We start from the raw sequence: 16974 nt of genomic DNA, 5'->3' as shown, positions 1-16974 counted from the left end.
TAGATGGAGCCTTACCAGGTCATTGACCTTTCATGATAGAATGCCTTTCTTTGCCTGTCATTGAGCATGGACAAAGATCGAGCATGGATGACGATCATTGACTTTCAAGGAACTGTAGGAATGTCATTGATGGTGAAGAGGGTAATAGAGGGCCATTGACCCTGATTGGTGGAATAGAAGTCTTCAACTGTGAGCATTGGAGACCATTGACAATGTGCACAGCCATGTCAGGTAATTGACCTTGAACTCAGCATTTGAAGGTATCCAGTGATTTCATCACTGAAAAAAAACATTGAAGGGCACTCGATATCTTTTTTAACCCACTAGCTAACACTTTCCCCAAATATTCTAGACTTGGATTATGTTTATATAATTGCACCAGTCCTAAAATATATTTATTGAGTAAAAACAAATATCGAGTACCCCTCAATGTTTTTTCCCAGCAATGAAATCACATATAACCCATTTGAACAATAGTACTGTGGAATTGTATTGTGTGTTGGAGAGAGAAGTCTGAGCTGATGTGTTGTCTATAATGCATGGACTAAGAGAACAGTAGGTGAATCAAGAGGTGCCGTTGTATGCCACTGGTGGTATCTCTCGTGAGCCTCCAGTACCTGAGGTGCCATGTGGAAGGTTTATCCCAAGTGGAGATAGAGCATTGTGCTAATGACCTATCCTGTGTGATAAGTAGGGTCAGTGTTGGTCCAAGTTCTATTGAGCCTAGCTAAGAGGCTCAGGTTTATGTTCACATGTAGCTAGATTGAGGTGCTTAGCCTGAACCACAACCTCCCATTAGGGTAAATGTTTAGGGTTAGGAATGCGTGGTTACTGCCCACAGAATTGCTAAGTAATGTATAGCTTCTGTTAGGCAGAAACCTGTGCAGTTCCCTCTGGGACCACTGCAAAAGGCTTAGGACTACAGGTGTTGGCAGTAAACCCAATTGGTAGCAGTCTGTACCACCCAGATTTACCTGGTAGCTGTGGCTGAGCAGTCAGACTTCTCTTAAGAAGAGTTTGGCAGTATACAGAGTATTGACAATAGGTCAATAGAACACAGTAGAACAAGCAAACACTGACCAGAGCCTGGTGTAAAAGAGATATAATTATTTATTTAAAAACCACATCTAATAAAACACACTGGCACTAAGAGCAAGCAATTCAAAAACACGGTCACTAAAAGATATACACTCCCTTCAACGATTATTAGACAAGTCTTCAATAAAGCAACACTTACTTTCAGACAGCGGTGAGCGCTTAACGAAGATGGCACTCTAATCAATCGGTTTACAAGGGAGAGAAAGGCAGAGCAAAGATAGAAACAGATCCCAACACTTTCGTAAGAACACAGTAGGAGAAGAAGGAAGGTTAAAACCGTAAAGTCAAAGTTAACAAGGCCGTCCCACTTTAAGAGGCTCCGGACGAAATGTGTCCAAGGTCACATGGTTTAAAAAGTGCACAACAGTCTCGCAAAAAGTTCAGAAAGGAGTTGGATCAACAGAAAGGGACCAGTTAGATGGTCAAGGCAGCTAGCCCAGTCCAGAAGGTTAAGGGGTTATTATTACCTTGTAGCAATCTTTAGAAAGGGAGGCCTGGCGGACACGGTACCTTGAAATGGTGAGAACGCTCCAGCGGGGGCAGTTGTTCCTGGCAGCGGGTGCAAGTAGGTGCTTCGTCCGGAGGAAGAGAGGATCTCGTCGAGGAGGAGAGCAGGAGTCTGTTGCACTGCCAGGGAAGAAACCAGTCGCGGAGTTCTCAATTAAAAGGAGCGGTCCTTTTATTCGCGGTGCAAGGGTAAGTGGCTATCCGGTTGCCGGGGTGCTTGGCACGGGCAATTCGACCACTTGGACGTCTTGAAAGCGAAGAAAAAGAAGGTAAACTGGTTGTGCCCACCAGTCAAGGGAAGAAGCCTCTCCAGCAGGGAGATCTCCTCTGTCGTTGGGAAGTAGTGAGTCGGTTCAGCAGGGCTCCACCGGTGGTGTCGTCGTAGCAGGTCGGCTCAGCTTCTCCCTCTTCGGATTTTCAGGTCCTGTGGCGACTTCTGAAGTTCCAGTCCCAAAAGCCCTGCTTTTATGCAAGAAACCCCCATTCATTCAGCCTAGCTGTCAATCAAACATGCTAAGTGGTGAGCCGGGCGGCTCACCACTTGGGCCAATCACACAAGAGTGCGACTTGAGGTACCAAGGTAACTCAGTCCAGGGTGCCTAAACCCCCTCCCATACCCCCTGTGGTACCCAGACGGAGTGGCACCACTTTGGAGGGCTTCTGTGTAGAAGCCCGTCAAAAGTGGAACAAAGGGCTCGACCTTTGGTTTGGAGTTACAGAGGCGAACACAAACGCCATTTTAAAACCGAGTTCTGGCAAAAAGACCCTACCGGTGAATTAATATTAAATAAATAAACCAGCGGTATCTTTAACATTGCACCAAAAAGTGGTGCGTTGAAAATACATGGGAAAATCCCATACAGAATATTCTTAAGGAATATTACGCGTGGTAACCACTGCCACCAGCCAGAAACTCGACGAGGGAGGACTGCACAGTACCCCCTCGAAAATAGACCCAGGGGCAATCGAATTACCCCTACCAGTACTTCCACAATATGATGGTTTGTACTGGTTCTGTTCACAAATTTGGGCTAGTAAAGCCAATGGTGACTTTACATGCCCTGGGAGACAGTAGTCAGTCCCAGGGTATGGAGTCTATGGTGGGGTGTCACTATGACACCCCTGTGTCACTGCACTGAGGGTGCTGTGTAACACACATAGTAAAAACACATAAGACCCTATGGAGTAAAAGTCCCCATAGCCCATAAAACACATTAACATTCAAAGGAATACCACAAATCATGTCCAAGAGTGTGAGGAAAAAGAGTCTCACTCTTGGCAGGAGAAAAAAAACAAACTCCAGAAATCCAGCAAAGCTGCTGGGGGACTCACTAGGTCAGGAAATTCAGCCTAAACAGAGAATTCTCCTTAACAGCTTCCAAGACAAGTTAGGTGCCTAGTAAAGAAGATCTGAGTTTCTGAGGCCCATGCCTAGAATAAAGTAGCTGTCAACCTAAGGTCCTTAGGTGTTGGAAGATGATGCTGGAATGAAATGTTATACACCAGATTTACTGTGCTGCATCAGGAGGGAGGAGTTCATATATTTAGTTACAATATTTCAGTGTGTTGTGACAGTTTAGGTACTCATGATTTGTTTTGAAATATAATACAATTCTAATATAATTTAGTTCAAAACATATCTGTAAACATTTTACACACTACAGCACATGCTAAAATTGGAAATGGTATGCCTAAGATGATTAGGTTTGACTCTTAGAATTGTAATAGCCGCAATAATGAGTTCAAGCATTTACTTGCCTTGTCTTGTCTAAGAAAGAGGGAATTCATGTCCCCTCCCGTTCCCAATTATGAACGAAGAAACAAACTTAGAAATGTTCCTGGACATGTACATAGGGTACACATGCAATTGACACAAAGAATGTACACTAAACACGAATAACACTAACATGATGGAGAGAAAACCAAAGTGCTGCCATTATGCAGACCAAAACTATCAAGACCTCAATGCTGAAATACTGACATAAAATTGCTTAGCACACAGTTTTCCAGGCCTCAAGAAGCCCAGTATCACAACTCAAAGGTCAGTGCGCCAAAGGCAGGGCTGTCTGAGAAGCTGAAACCACAATAGATAACATTTCCCAGAGCACACAGCATACAATGATAAGGTTAATTATTTCAGTTGGTAGCAGTGAAAATACATGCATCCTTGAATACCACGTGCAGGTAGCTACCATGCCAATTGATCCCGTAATGAATGAACACAGAGCGCCCCAAATGGCCATCAAATGAAAGCACACACACACGTAGAACAGTAGGAAAATCCCAATAAATGGTCTAAATGATTTTAGCACAGCGGTCCCTCACCACGTGATTGAAACACTGGTCATTCATTCAAGGATCATTTAGATAGTGCACCTGCCACTTTCCTAGCACATTCAGACACTGAGACGACATGGCCAAGGCAGTGGTTGAAGTGGGTGGGAGCGGTCAGAAGCGGTGCTCCTCTACTTCTTTTAATGAAGTTTTACCGTTCCTATACTTTTATTTTAAAAAGAACCGTTCCGGAAGGGTTTCGTTTTAAAATAAAAGTGTAGGAAGCAGTTGAAACTTGCACTTTCAGTGCAGTCCACTGAACATTCCCTTAAACTGCAGGCACATGCATTTGGGGTTTTATATTGTGCATGGGAAAGGGTGTGGCGATGGGGTTTGCGGGGAGCGGTGCAGACTAGTAGGGAACATAGCTCCACTACTTCTTTTCGTACACTTCGACCACTGGGCCAAGGTCACAAACAAAACTGGTAGATGGATCTCGGGCATGGGAATGAGGTGGGAGTATTACTTTAACTAGATAATAGCGGTTCGCCCACTTCTTCTTCCCCACCATGTGCCTTGGCACCACATAAAGGTGTCCAAGGTTGCATGACCAAATGACTGGCCAATCAAATTACGTTTTTCTGTCAACTATTGTAGGGGAGTTCTGGACAGTAGTACGCTGGATTGAAATGTATCATTTGTAGAATAATGTACCAAGGATGAGTTAGCAGTTGTAAAAGAACCAATAGTAAACGGTTCGCTTATAAATAACTATATGTCCTATACCCTACCAACAAATCAAGTTAGAGAGTAGAGGTTTTTTAGGATGATTAATAATATGATATCAGTTATGACGAATTACATGTACAAAACCTTGTTGTTCCTAATGCCATTTTGATATTGTCTTTTGCACGTTCTCCCAGCAGCTGTCTGTTTTCAAATTAAGTGGCATTTTTTTGTGCACTTGGAATGACTCTGTTATTGAGTTTTATTTTGTTATTGGTATATTTGGGCCTATCTAAACATTTGGAGGTAATGCTGAGATACCCAGTGTCTGGCGGAGGTCAAGCACTGCTCGCCACGGATCCTTTGGGCAGCGGAGTCCGCCTGCAGGGAACGGTTTGTGTGCACACCTGAGAAGAGGTTGGCAGGAGCCCAGTTTCAGCAAACGTCCTGTCTAGTCTCGCAGGTGGCGCGCTAGACGCAGAGGGCCAAGCAGCAGAAAGAGGGGACTGAGCACAAGAATCGTAGAATCTTGTGAGTATATCCGTGCAGGGGAGGGTATATTGGGTCTTAAAGTTGAAGAGAGAGAGAGAAAGAGAGAGAGAGAGAGAGAGAGAGAGAGAGAGAGAGAGAGAGAGAGAAAGAGACTCCGACAGTAGTTGGGGAAGGCCACGTGATAGGGCGCAAAGCTCAGTCTTCTTCTTGGAGAAGTAAAGAAATGGAAGAGGTACACCGTGTGAGGGAAGACAGCTGTGTAGAATAGATTTATTGGTGTTGATTGTTGTTGGTATATAATATGACGAAAGAGGTGTTTTTATGTGTTGGTAGAGTAGTAGGTAGGATTGTTGAAGGTAAGTATTGATTAGATGGAGATTATGTAAATTTGGTTTGAGTTAGGAGGATATTGTGTTGATATTGAAAATTGTTGTGACTAAACAACAGTGAGAGTGTGATGAAAACGATGATTGTTGAAATTGTGGTAAATTGGATTTATTATTATTTTGGCGGACACCCATTGTCCATTTGTGTAAGTCTCTTCCCCAATATAAACAAAAGATTCTCAAATACCATGTACAATGGGTTAAAGACACTGCCAGTAAAATGCATCAGACATGGCCCCAAAAGGGGACACGCATTTTTTTTTTAATTAAAGTTTTTTATTAGTTTCCACAACAATCAACAAACATTGCACCCCACCATTGTGCATGGGAAAACAAAAAAGAACATTAACCAAATTACCAGCCTACCCTCCCTCCCCGCCCCTCTGCCCCCCTCAGAGTCTCGCAATCTACAACTTCCATTTTCTAGCCAATGCCTGTCGCCCCTTCCTCGCTAGGTAGGGAGCTGTTCATTTCTGGTTCTTCGGCACCCAGGCTTGTTAATGATGCCACCAAGTGCAGCCAGGCTGTCAGCGACACCGCTTCCTCCTCCCCGCCCCTACACACTGCTTCTCTCCAGGCCACTGTTTCTGCGTCTGCCCATTTCAAGAGATCCCGCCACCAGCTTTCCACACTTGGTCTCTCTCTTGCCTTCCATCCCATCGCTATCCTGCGCTTCGCTAGAATATAAGCTAAATCTTTGAGTTTGCTCACATGCTTAAGTTTGCTTGGTCTTGGAAACCCCCCACCATGCACGCCCACAGAGAATCCACTTCTAATCTGATCCCTTTGTCAGCCAGCCGGTTCGCCACCCCCCCACAGTATTTCACTATTTCTTTGCAGGCCCAGAACATGTGTACCATCCCAGTGTCCTCCTCGCCACATTTCAGGCATTTCTGCGTAGCCGCATTTGCGAATTTAGCAATTTTCTTGGGGGTCATATATGCCCTGTGGGTAATATATCTCTGAATCTGTTGTAGTCTAACATTCCTCGATATTTTCTTGTGATACCTCTGCATCCTCGCCCATAGCCCATCATTTATAGTCCCCCCCTTCCTCTTCCCAGTCACTCCTTATCTGGACCACCTCTTTGCCAACCTTAGACATCAATATTTCATAAATTCGGGAGATTTCATGGCCGCCTTCTAACACTACCTGAACTGTTTCTACGGCTGCGTCCGGCTGCTGAGCCAGCTCTAGCTCAGACCACTAACTTCATCAACCTAGCATATGTGATATATTGCCCGCTGTGTAGGCCTGTGTCTCTGCTCAGCACATCAAACTCCATCCTTTCCCCCTCCTGCCACATGTCTCATATAGTTGTTACTCCCACTGGTTCCCAATGTTCCCTGATGGTCATCCTCAACTGTTCATCAACACCTTTCAGTGTCACGAGGGGGACCTGCGGGGAGCATGGCAACTGGCCTCCCATCATTCTGCAGGCTCTCTGCCAGATCCTCCTTCCCAAGACCAGCAGTGCCGCTCTCTTTCCCTTTGGAGGATCGGCTACCCATATCCACTCTTTCAAGAAGTAAGGTGCGCATTCCGACTTTAGCAATCTGGTCTCCGGTGTGGTGTCCTCAGAGAGGCATCTTGCTACATATTGCAGCTGGCTAGCCAAGTAGTACACCTCGAAATTGGGCAGTCTAATCCCTGCTTGATCGTACGGGTTTTGCAATTTCCACAGGGCTATTCTATTCCTGGAGTTGTGCCAGATGAACCACCTACATATGCTCTGCACTTTGGTGAAAAAATGTTGGGAATCATGTATGGGACATTTGCGAAATAGTGCAGCAGCCTGGGTAATACTATCATCTTGAGTAGTGCTGCCCTTCCCATCATGGTAAGGGGCAGCCACGGCCAGAATTCTACACTTCGTTCTATCTCCTTTACTGCTTTACTGCTTTCTCAGTGTTGTTTTTGTGCTTGGTCTCTACGTTGTGATACACATCCACCCCCAAATATCGAAAGGTGTCTGTGGGCCAACCAATCTGTAGCAGTGGCAAGTCTTGTTGGGGCGTTACCACATATTTACCTAGGGGACACAACGGACTTCCTCAGGCTAATCATTATGCCAGATAGCATCGCATGGCGTTCTAGCACCTCCAGGATATATTGCAGGTTTTCTTCCAGGTATTGTAAATACAGCATCATGTCATCTGCGTATAGTGCTATATCAAATGCTGCTCTCCTCCCGTTTTAATACCCACCTCTCCGTAATAGTGCCTCAGATATGTCGCCAAAGGCTCCAGCGCTAGAATCAATAGCATTGGAGACCAGGGGCATCCTCGTCTTGTACCTCTACCCTGTGTCCACTTTCCAGAGATGACCGACCCTGTCCGGACACGAGCAACCGGTTCGCTGTACAGTAGTTCAACCCACCTGAGGTATGCTGGTCCCATCCCACATTTCTCCAGGACTGCCATCAACCATGGCCATTTGGCCGAGTCAAAGGCCTTAACCGCATCCAGTGAAACTATCGCTATTTCACTGGCACTCCCCTCTGTCTGATCTATGACATGATGTAGCCGCCAGAGGTTGTCGGAGATGCACCTTTGGGGGACGTATCCTGTCTGGTCATGATGTATTAGGGTGTTTTTCATTGGTTTCAGTCTATTGGCTATTGCTTCTGTGAGGATGTTACTATCCTGGTTTAGCCTCGACATCGGTCTATAAGATCTGCAATCATTGCTAAATTTGCCTGGTTTAAGAAGCGGGATGATAATCACCTCCCTAAGGGTTCCTGGTAGCTTACCGGTGTCAAACGCTTAGTTTAACATGGCCAGCATTGGTGGGATTAGGTCCGATGCATACGTTTTATAAAATTCACTCAGAAGGCCATCTGCGCCGGGCCTTTCCCAATGGGCATGGACCGGATCACATGTTCTAGTTCCTCCAATGTGAGTGGTGTATCTAGTCTCTCTCTGTCTGCCTCTTCAAGCCTGGGCAGATTTATTTCTTCTAGGACGTCCCTTATATCTATTTCTTCTTCCTCGACCCTTTCTGCATACAGTTCCTGATAGTATCTAAAAAACATTTATTGACCCCCTCTTGAGTATCCTCTATTGTGCCATCACATCTGTGTATCTCCCGGATCGCATGGTTTGGGGTCTCACTCTTACACAGCCAAGCCAGCAGTCTCCCAGGCTTATCTCCTTCTGCATGCTGTCTTTCTATATATCTCCTATAGTTTAGGTTGCACAACCTTTCCTAATGGGCTTTACATTTTTCCTGTAATTGTCGTATAGCCTCGGTCTTCTCTGTGGAATCCACCTCCTCCCGCATTTTATCCTCAATCTCCCTTTCTGTGCGTTGTAGCTCCTCTAATATCCACCCTTGTAACCATTGCGACTTTGAGATCGCTTCCCCTCTCACCACTACCTTAAAAGCCTCCCATAGTGTGCCGGGCGACTGCACGCTACCAGTATTCAGTTCAAAGTACTCCTTTATGGACTTCCTCAAGTCTTCTCTAAACATGGTATCTTTCAACGCATCCGCTCTAAGCTTCCACATTGGTATCCTCGGTCTTGGCGGGGAGATCTGCCACGTTACCACCAGTGGCGCGTGGTCTGATAAGATTGCTTCCTTGTATTCCGCACTTGTTATATCCTCTATCAGGGTATTAGTGACAAAGATATGATCCAACCTGGTGCGCAGGTCTTGTGGGGCGCAATAATGGGAGTGAGTGAAGCCTTCTCCATATCTCAGTCAGATGGAAATCCTGCACCAGCTTGGCTAGGGCTTTCGCTGCCGGGTTCGGCTTGACTATCTTATCATCAGATCTGTCAAGCCTGGGGTCCAGTGTGCAATTGAAATCTCCCCCCATTATTACTGTTGCATCTATGTACGGACTGATCTTGGTGTACAAGTTCTTAAAATATGGTGCTGTGTCATTATTTGGGGCGTAAATGTTAATAATATTTACCTCCTTATTGCCCACCAGCCCTCTCAGCAGTACCATCCTCCCAACTGGCTCTACTTCCAGTTGTAGCATTTTGAAAGGGACATGGGTTGCTATCCACGTGAGAACCCCTCTAGCATATAACGAATATGTGGTTCCCACCATAGTCCCTTTCCATTTCTTTTGTATCACTCCTAGTTTCCCCTTAGACAAGTCGGTTTCCTGTAACAGTGCTATATTAATTTTTTGCCTCTTCAAGTACATCATAATTTTATTCCGCTTAATATAGCTGTTCAGCCCTCAAACATTCCAGGTTACTATTTTTAAGTCTCCCATATCAACCGTACCCTACCCCTCCCACCATCACCCCAACTTCTTCCTGTGCGGTCCTAGTTGTGATTGCAGACTCTGTTCATTTCCCCTATTCAACTCCCTCCCCTCTCGTCCTCCTCCCGCCCTTCTTCCCCCAAACCCAACTTCCCCTACAACTATCCTCCCTCCACTCCCCAGCTCTCCCAACTTCCCTGGATCTCAGGCTCCCCCGCATCTCTACCTATGCCCAGCTGACACTGGTGCTAAGGTTGCTGCAGGTGGATACTATACTACAATATCCTAACTAACAACCTATGGGGGAGAAGTCATGCTCATCGGTTTCACTCCAGTAATATCTTCTCAGTGCATCTGTCGCTACAGTGAATGATTATTTCTAGGCTTTTTCAGTGTCCAGACCCTCTCAGCATTCCCAGTTTTACTCTGACTTGCTTGACGCTATCTCTGGCACCTCTTCTTCACATGTCCCCTATGAGAGCGGTGTTCGGTGTCAACTCAACAGTCCCCAACCGTTAACAAGGATAAAACATCTGTTCATTTATCCGTTTCATCCGCCTTCCGGCCTTCTGCTCCGTCTGGGCAGTTCATCCCGTCAATCCACGTCCCGGTGTCCTCCGGTGTCTCGAAGAACAGCGCTTTGTCTCTGTGAAAAACCTTGAGTTTCGCTGGGTAGAGCAGTATATGCCTTAGTCCAGCTTCCTGCAACCTTTTCTTGACTGCCACGAAATTCAGGCGTCATCTTTGTACCAGGAACGTGCAGTCCGGGTATGCAGTGATTGTCGCCGACGCTCTGCTGATTGTTCTAACTTTCCGGAAATGCTCAAGGATCTTCTCCCTGTCCTTGTAGCTTAATATTTTAGCTATGATTGGCCGGGGTGGGGTCCCCGGTGGGGGCTTCCTGATCTGGGCTCTGTGTGCCCTTTCCACCGCAAATCCTTGGGAAAACGCTCCCGCCCCTATTTCCTGTAATATCATGTTCTCAATATAATTCGTAGGGTCTGGGTTTTCTTCTCCCTCCGGGAGCCCCACGATGCAGATATTATTCCTCCTAGCTCTCTCTTCTGCTTCCTCTGCCCGGTTCTCCAAGTTGTCCACTCTATGCCGTAGGGCGTGGATCTCCTTGGCGCTTGCTGCACAGATCTCTGTGTTGGCTTTCACTTCCTTTTGCAGCGTCCCCGTTCATAGGGCTATGGCCCTAACGTCCTGTCGCAGGAGGTTCACATCCAGACTGACTGCGTTGATCTTAGATTCAAGAGAAGTTTTCAGCTCTGCTATGGTAGCATCGAGTTTGGATTTCAACACAGCAATTGCTTCCAGAATCTGTTGATCTCCTTGCGGTGGTTCCCCCTTCCCGGGGGTGATTTTCCCCGATGGGTCAGTCCCCTCTCCGGTTAGGCTCGGTTTAGTGAAAATGTCCAAGGAGGATTGTTTCCCTTTTGATTTGACCACTTTGGTGGTCATGTTGCCTGTATAGCTCTCAGAATCTTCCGCTGTGCAGGCTCCGGGTTGTGCGTCGTTATTGTGGGCTGCAGTCAGTGCGCCCATGGGTAGCTCGCCTTTCTCAGTTGGGCATTGCTTCCAGTGCCCAACAGGTCTGTCTGAGAGGCCTCCCCATGCCTTTAGTACGGCTGTCCCGCAGCCAATGTATATTGCCCTTCTCGTTCAGCTCTGACCCGTGGTGTGTCGGTCTCTTTCAACCTGCGTGCAGTGCGTTGCCTCCTTTCGGCCCGTTTGTTCGATGAACCCCAGGCAGCCTCAGTCTAACCTAGCTGCTCACATGTGGCTTCCTCCTGTTTGATGTTCCCCTGCGGTTGTGTGGGTATCTGGGAGGGGGCCAGTCTCTTTGTGCGCCTTGCACCACTAGGACCGTTAATCCTCGCCCCACGGGCTGGGGGGGTGTTGGGGCAGTATCTCTTTCCACCTTGTCGCCTGTGCTTGGCGTCGTGGGTGTCCGGTGACCTCCGCTCTAACTGTGTGCCCTCCTGCGGTCTGCTCCAAGCACCTTGGCTTTGTAGGGCAACTGATGTCTCAGTTAGGTGCGAGTAGATGTATGGCTGGTGCCCTCATTCCCCTCCGGGGTCCGCTACTACTCGTATGGGCGATCGTCAGCGCTATATATAGATATCAGCCTCTGGTAATGCCCTCCTATGTCTTGTTGTGGGGTGTTTCCTCGCTAGCTAAATATTGGTATTTGGCCCTTAGCCTAGTTAGTGTTCAGTTGTGACGCCTCTGGCACCATTACTGTAGATTGGCAACCATTCGGGATTTTCTGGGCTCTACTCCATCTTGCGTTCCGATTCAGTGACGTTCGTGGCCCTTCCTGTGATTTTCTCCATGTGCCGCTCCTCCGGACAGGTTACTGCATCTGTACAGGCTTCCTGTTGGTGTCGGTACCTCCCAACCTTTGCAGAGTGCCGCCTAATCCATTCACCGTATGCTGGTGGTCCCGGGCTATGTCTTTGCAGTGCCTCCTTTCGTTGCGGCTCTCCGTTCTGTCTCTTTTTGGTGTCCGCTGTGCTCACCAAGCCCAGGGCCCGTTCAGAGGATGACGTTGCTACAATGTTTCCTCTTGGGTGTCTTTCCAGCGCTGCTTGTGTCAGTCGCGCCTCTGTGTAGTTTCCTCATGCTGTGACTGAGCCTTCTCCTTATCCCAGCTGCGGCGCTTTGTGTGTGCCTGCGCCCGGATGAGAGGGACGGGCAGGCAGCCGAATCGTACCAAGCATCAGGCTTATATTTCTAACCCTTTCCGACTCGGGCTTTACACCGCATTCATCGTGTCGGAAACCAGTCTTTTCATGTTATTTCCTCTGTGCCGTTCCTTGCGCGGCTCTCTGTCTCTGCGTCGCAGTGCCACTGCAAGTCCTTTTCTTTAGAGTCCTTTGTTCTCGTTCGCGTCTCTGCCATCTTGGATCCATGCATATCGGGCCCCTCCGTTCCTAATACTGATGATTACTGTAACACCAACGTGTCCTGCAGGTCTCCGGCGTGCTTCAGACATGCTCCCTTCTTTCATGTGCGTGCTCATCAATTCCAATCTGCAACAGGCCTCTGCACATGCACTTTTTTTTTGGCTTAACGCAGGATTGTCCGGAGCTCCTCCGAAGACACGACTCCTTACATGGCCCTGTAGCCACGCCCCCCCAACATATGCACACAAACGTACATGCTGCACACACGGGAAAGAAATTACAGAGCAGACTAAGCATTCTTGAATTGTGGAAAATGTTTGAGATAGGAGCTGGTCAAAAAGAAGAATATTTACAGAAGGGAAGATGAAGGGCGTATTCAGCAGCCAACAGTGCCTCCTCCCTCTCAACCATGCATTCCGCTCTTGACCGTGCCGGGATTATATCCATTGCAGGCTGCTGCAGATTACAGCAATCCTTGATATGTGCCGCTAGAAACAGGAGGAGAGCATAAAGAAAAGGGAAAGGAAAGTGGCGCCAGCAGTACATTAGCAACACAAGTTGAAAATGATAAATCGCGGAGTTTAGAAGTGCAGCTAAAGGAAGTGAGACAATAATTGAAAAGAGTGAACAACATAAGAAGAGGAGGACAGGAAGAAGTAGATACACCAGAGTGGGTGGGAGGGCAGATATTATTTAAAATAGACAGGCAGGCAACTGACAATGATAATGTAAATGTCATGGAGAGAGAGGATGAGCAGGAGAGAAGGAGAAGAGTACAGTAGAGAAGTTAATGCTAGCATTAGTAGAAGAATGTCAGGGGACAGAGAAAGAGAAGGAAGCGTGAGGAGGGCCACAAACTACATTAGCAGAAACTACTAGATGAAATTGAGAGAGGAGTGTATGTGAGCGAAAAATCATCAGCGAGTTTCAGGGAGAAATAGAGGACAAGGAAGACGAGTGTGGGAGGATGAAGAGGAGGAGCAGGAAGAAGAGGCGGTGCAGGCCCCTCAACCAAGAGAGCCTGAAAGAATATGGTAGCCTCTAATAGATTTGCAGGATGAGGAGATGTTACGGAGTGGGGATCAATCACTCCCCGAGCTCCTCCCAGTAAACACAGGAAGGAAAACACTGTATGTAAACAGATAAAGGAACTTTCCAGGCCGTTGGGCAAGGCAGGGGTGACGCAGCTACTATTGCTCCAAAAGGGGAAGGCACTAGCTCAGTATGTTCCGTGACCACAGGTAGATACGACAAATTTGGTGGGTCTTCTGGCATTGGCAGCAATGGCAGGGAAGTGGATTTACGAGCTATAAAAAAGTATGGCAGGTATGACATGGGCTTTAGGAGACATACAGAGTTTACTTGCGTCAATATTAGGAGAACAGGCAGATGATGCATGGAAAAGGGTATGTTATCCTGATGTTTTATCCTAATGTCATGGCACAGAATAAAGCACATGATGGTTTTCCTTGTAACATTTGCAGAGTGGCTGTTTGGAGGGCATTGAGGGTGCACTACCCAGACACATCAGGCATGGGTGCGATTATGACACGCAAAATGAAGATAGATGAGTATCCAGCTGTATATATACAAGAAATACAAGAGATTTAGAAACAAGGGAGAGTTGGGACAAACCTGTACCTGTGTCTTTTCACATCTTATGTCAGGGGCTCCCCAAAGACATGCAGAAGCAGCTAAACAACCTTGTAGGGATCGAGGTGAAGCAATGGCCCGAGTTACAGTTGAAAATTTCCAATTATTGCTGAATGAGACAAGAGAAGGAGATGATAAGCCATGATGGAAGAGAGGCAAAGAGAGGAAGCTAAATAGGTCCTAAAGAAATTGTCAAAAATAACGGTGAAGGGAGCAATGATAACGAATGTTGGGGGAGAAAACTATAATCAGGAATATCAACAGTGGGGGTGACCGGCTAATCGAGAGAGAGAGGAGAGAGTAACTATTACCCCAGAGCAAGGGGTATATGCCAAGGGGGAAGAGGATTTGGATCTGGAAGTAGATATAGAGGAGGTTTTGGTGATATGGGACCAGGATTTGGAGGTTTAGGAGCACAGTGTTGAATGTGCGGGAGAACAGGTCATTATGCGTGAGCATGTAGGAGTAGAGGGGCAATGAATGAAGGATGGCAATAACCCAGCCCAAGAGGAGGCCTACATATCCCCCACACTATTATGCACAGACACAGCAAGAGCATGGTACGTTCGAAAATAGCCAAAAGCAGCTATTCCCGCAACATGGCGCACAGCCACAGATACAACCGAAGATGCATCAGACACCACCGCAGAACAGGACCAAAATACAACAGCTGCAACAACAATTACAAAATCTGAATCCACTACAAATGCAAATGCAACATTCCGGACAGTAGGACAAGAACATATTGGCAAAGACTCCAGTGCATGCAATAGGGGGTGCAACAGTAATGGGAGGGAATCCCTTCACAGGAACAGGGAAGAGTATTTTACTCAATAGGACAGCCCACAAAGAAGCTTGATGTGTCCAGTACTATCTGTAACTCCCGACCCAGAAGAGGAACTCTGGGTGTGGATGAAAATAGGGGATAGGATGTTCTCCTTTTTGGTTGACACTGGGGCGACAAGATCTTGAGGAGGGTTGACGCACAAGGGTTTTCGGGGTCTATGACAAAGGTTCCATTTACAGAAACGCTGCCTGTAACAGTGGGAGAAGAAGTCATGGCTCCGACCATTGTTGTTTTCCCAGAAGAAGACACCAATAAATATATTGGAAAGAGACTTAGGGCCTCATCATAAGTTGGGCGGTATCCTGACGCTAATTGCACTGGGATACCACCCAACCAATTAGTGTTACTGCAACTGGGTCTGGCGCAATTCGCGCTGGATTGCAAGTTGCAGGGACAGGGGGGGGAATGCCCTGGAACACAGGATTGGACGGTGCAGTAAATGCAGCAGTTATAGCGTTAGCGCTGCATTTTACCGCTCCGCCCAACTCATGATGATGCCCTTAATGAGGAAATTAAACATGAACATTTCATTCACGGAGGAAGGGATAATATGTTCAACACCAGGCATACATTATGCAAATGCGAGAGAATTCCTACAAGAAATCCACGATCATAAAGCATTGTGAGGGATGCCTTTAAATTCAGAATTATTCCTTTTTGGAGTACAGGTGTTACTAGATTGGCTCCCACATGTATGTGGTGGAAGGGGAAGTTATAGCAATACACCTAGATACAGCAGAAGTACGAGAGGACAGAGTAGTGGTACACGGGACAGATCAGGAAGGTGTTAACTGGCGCACAGCCATAGCACTGGACTCAACACGGCGGTTAAGTGACCTGACAGACAATGAGCTATTAGAAGATGACGACACAGATATAGTACTTTTTTGAGATTTCCATTCCATACCAATAGCAAATACAGTACAGGGAAATGCCCCAGATAATATTGCTGGCTATAAAGGTATCATATTTCATGCATGAAGATTTGCCAAAAGTACCAAGTGTACTGTGGACCAAACGGTCCTTGTGATGTAGGTCTGCTAAAAGAAATCGGTGCAGTATGAATAAAGTTGAAGGAGGGAACAATTTTACTCCAATTTAAACAATCTCCCATGTCAAGGGAAGCAGATGAAGGGATTTATGAAACAATTGCTGCCTTGATGAAGCAGGGTATTATTGTGCCATCTGAATCCCCATGCAACACAGCGGTGTACCCTGCGAAAAAAGCAAAAGGGGGTTCTTGGAGATGTATACAGGATTTATGTGCTTAAAGAACATCGTGGAGGTGGAGTTAACAGCTGTGCCAAACCCGGCTATAATTCTGTGTAACATACTATCCACCGCTACCCATTTTACAGTGATTGACTTAAGGAATGCTTTCTTTTTCATTCCATTACACATAGATTCTCAATATCTCACAGTATCGCGGTATCCGCCACCAAAACCCAGACTCCCACAGTAGGTCTGTGCATCCCCCGGTGTTTTCAACAGGGTGCTACAGATGGGCTTAGGAAACGTACAGACACCAAGTGCAATCATACAGTATGTTGACGATTTGCTGTTGTGCAGCTCAACAGAGGAAGAGTGCAGAGCAGACTCACTAACGCTATTGACCGTATTGGCTGACAAAGGATACAATGTGGACAAAATCAAATTGCAGTATTGTTAGGAAGAGGTATTACATTTGGGCCAGATAATTTCAAAGGAGGGGAGGAGGGTGACACTGACAGTGTAGAGGCAATTGCAAATACGCTCTGCCCAGAGCCAGTGAAGGAACTACAGCAATTCTTAGTCCTATGTAATTATTGTCATGGCTGGGTCTTTGACTACAGCACCCACGTTTGACCCTTTCTG

Source organism: Ambystoma mexicanum, chromosome 3q, assembly GCF_040938575.1.
Source record: "Ambystoma mexicanum isolate Mex_15411 chromosome 3q, UKY_AmexF1_1, whole genome shotgun sequence".
Lineage (NCBI taxonomy): Eukaryota > Metazoa > Chordata > Amphibia > Caudata > Ambystomatidae > Ambystoma > Ambystoma mexicanum.
Note: the sequence above shows the minus strand (reverse complement) of the source record.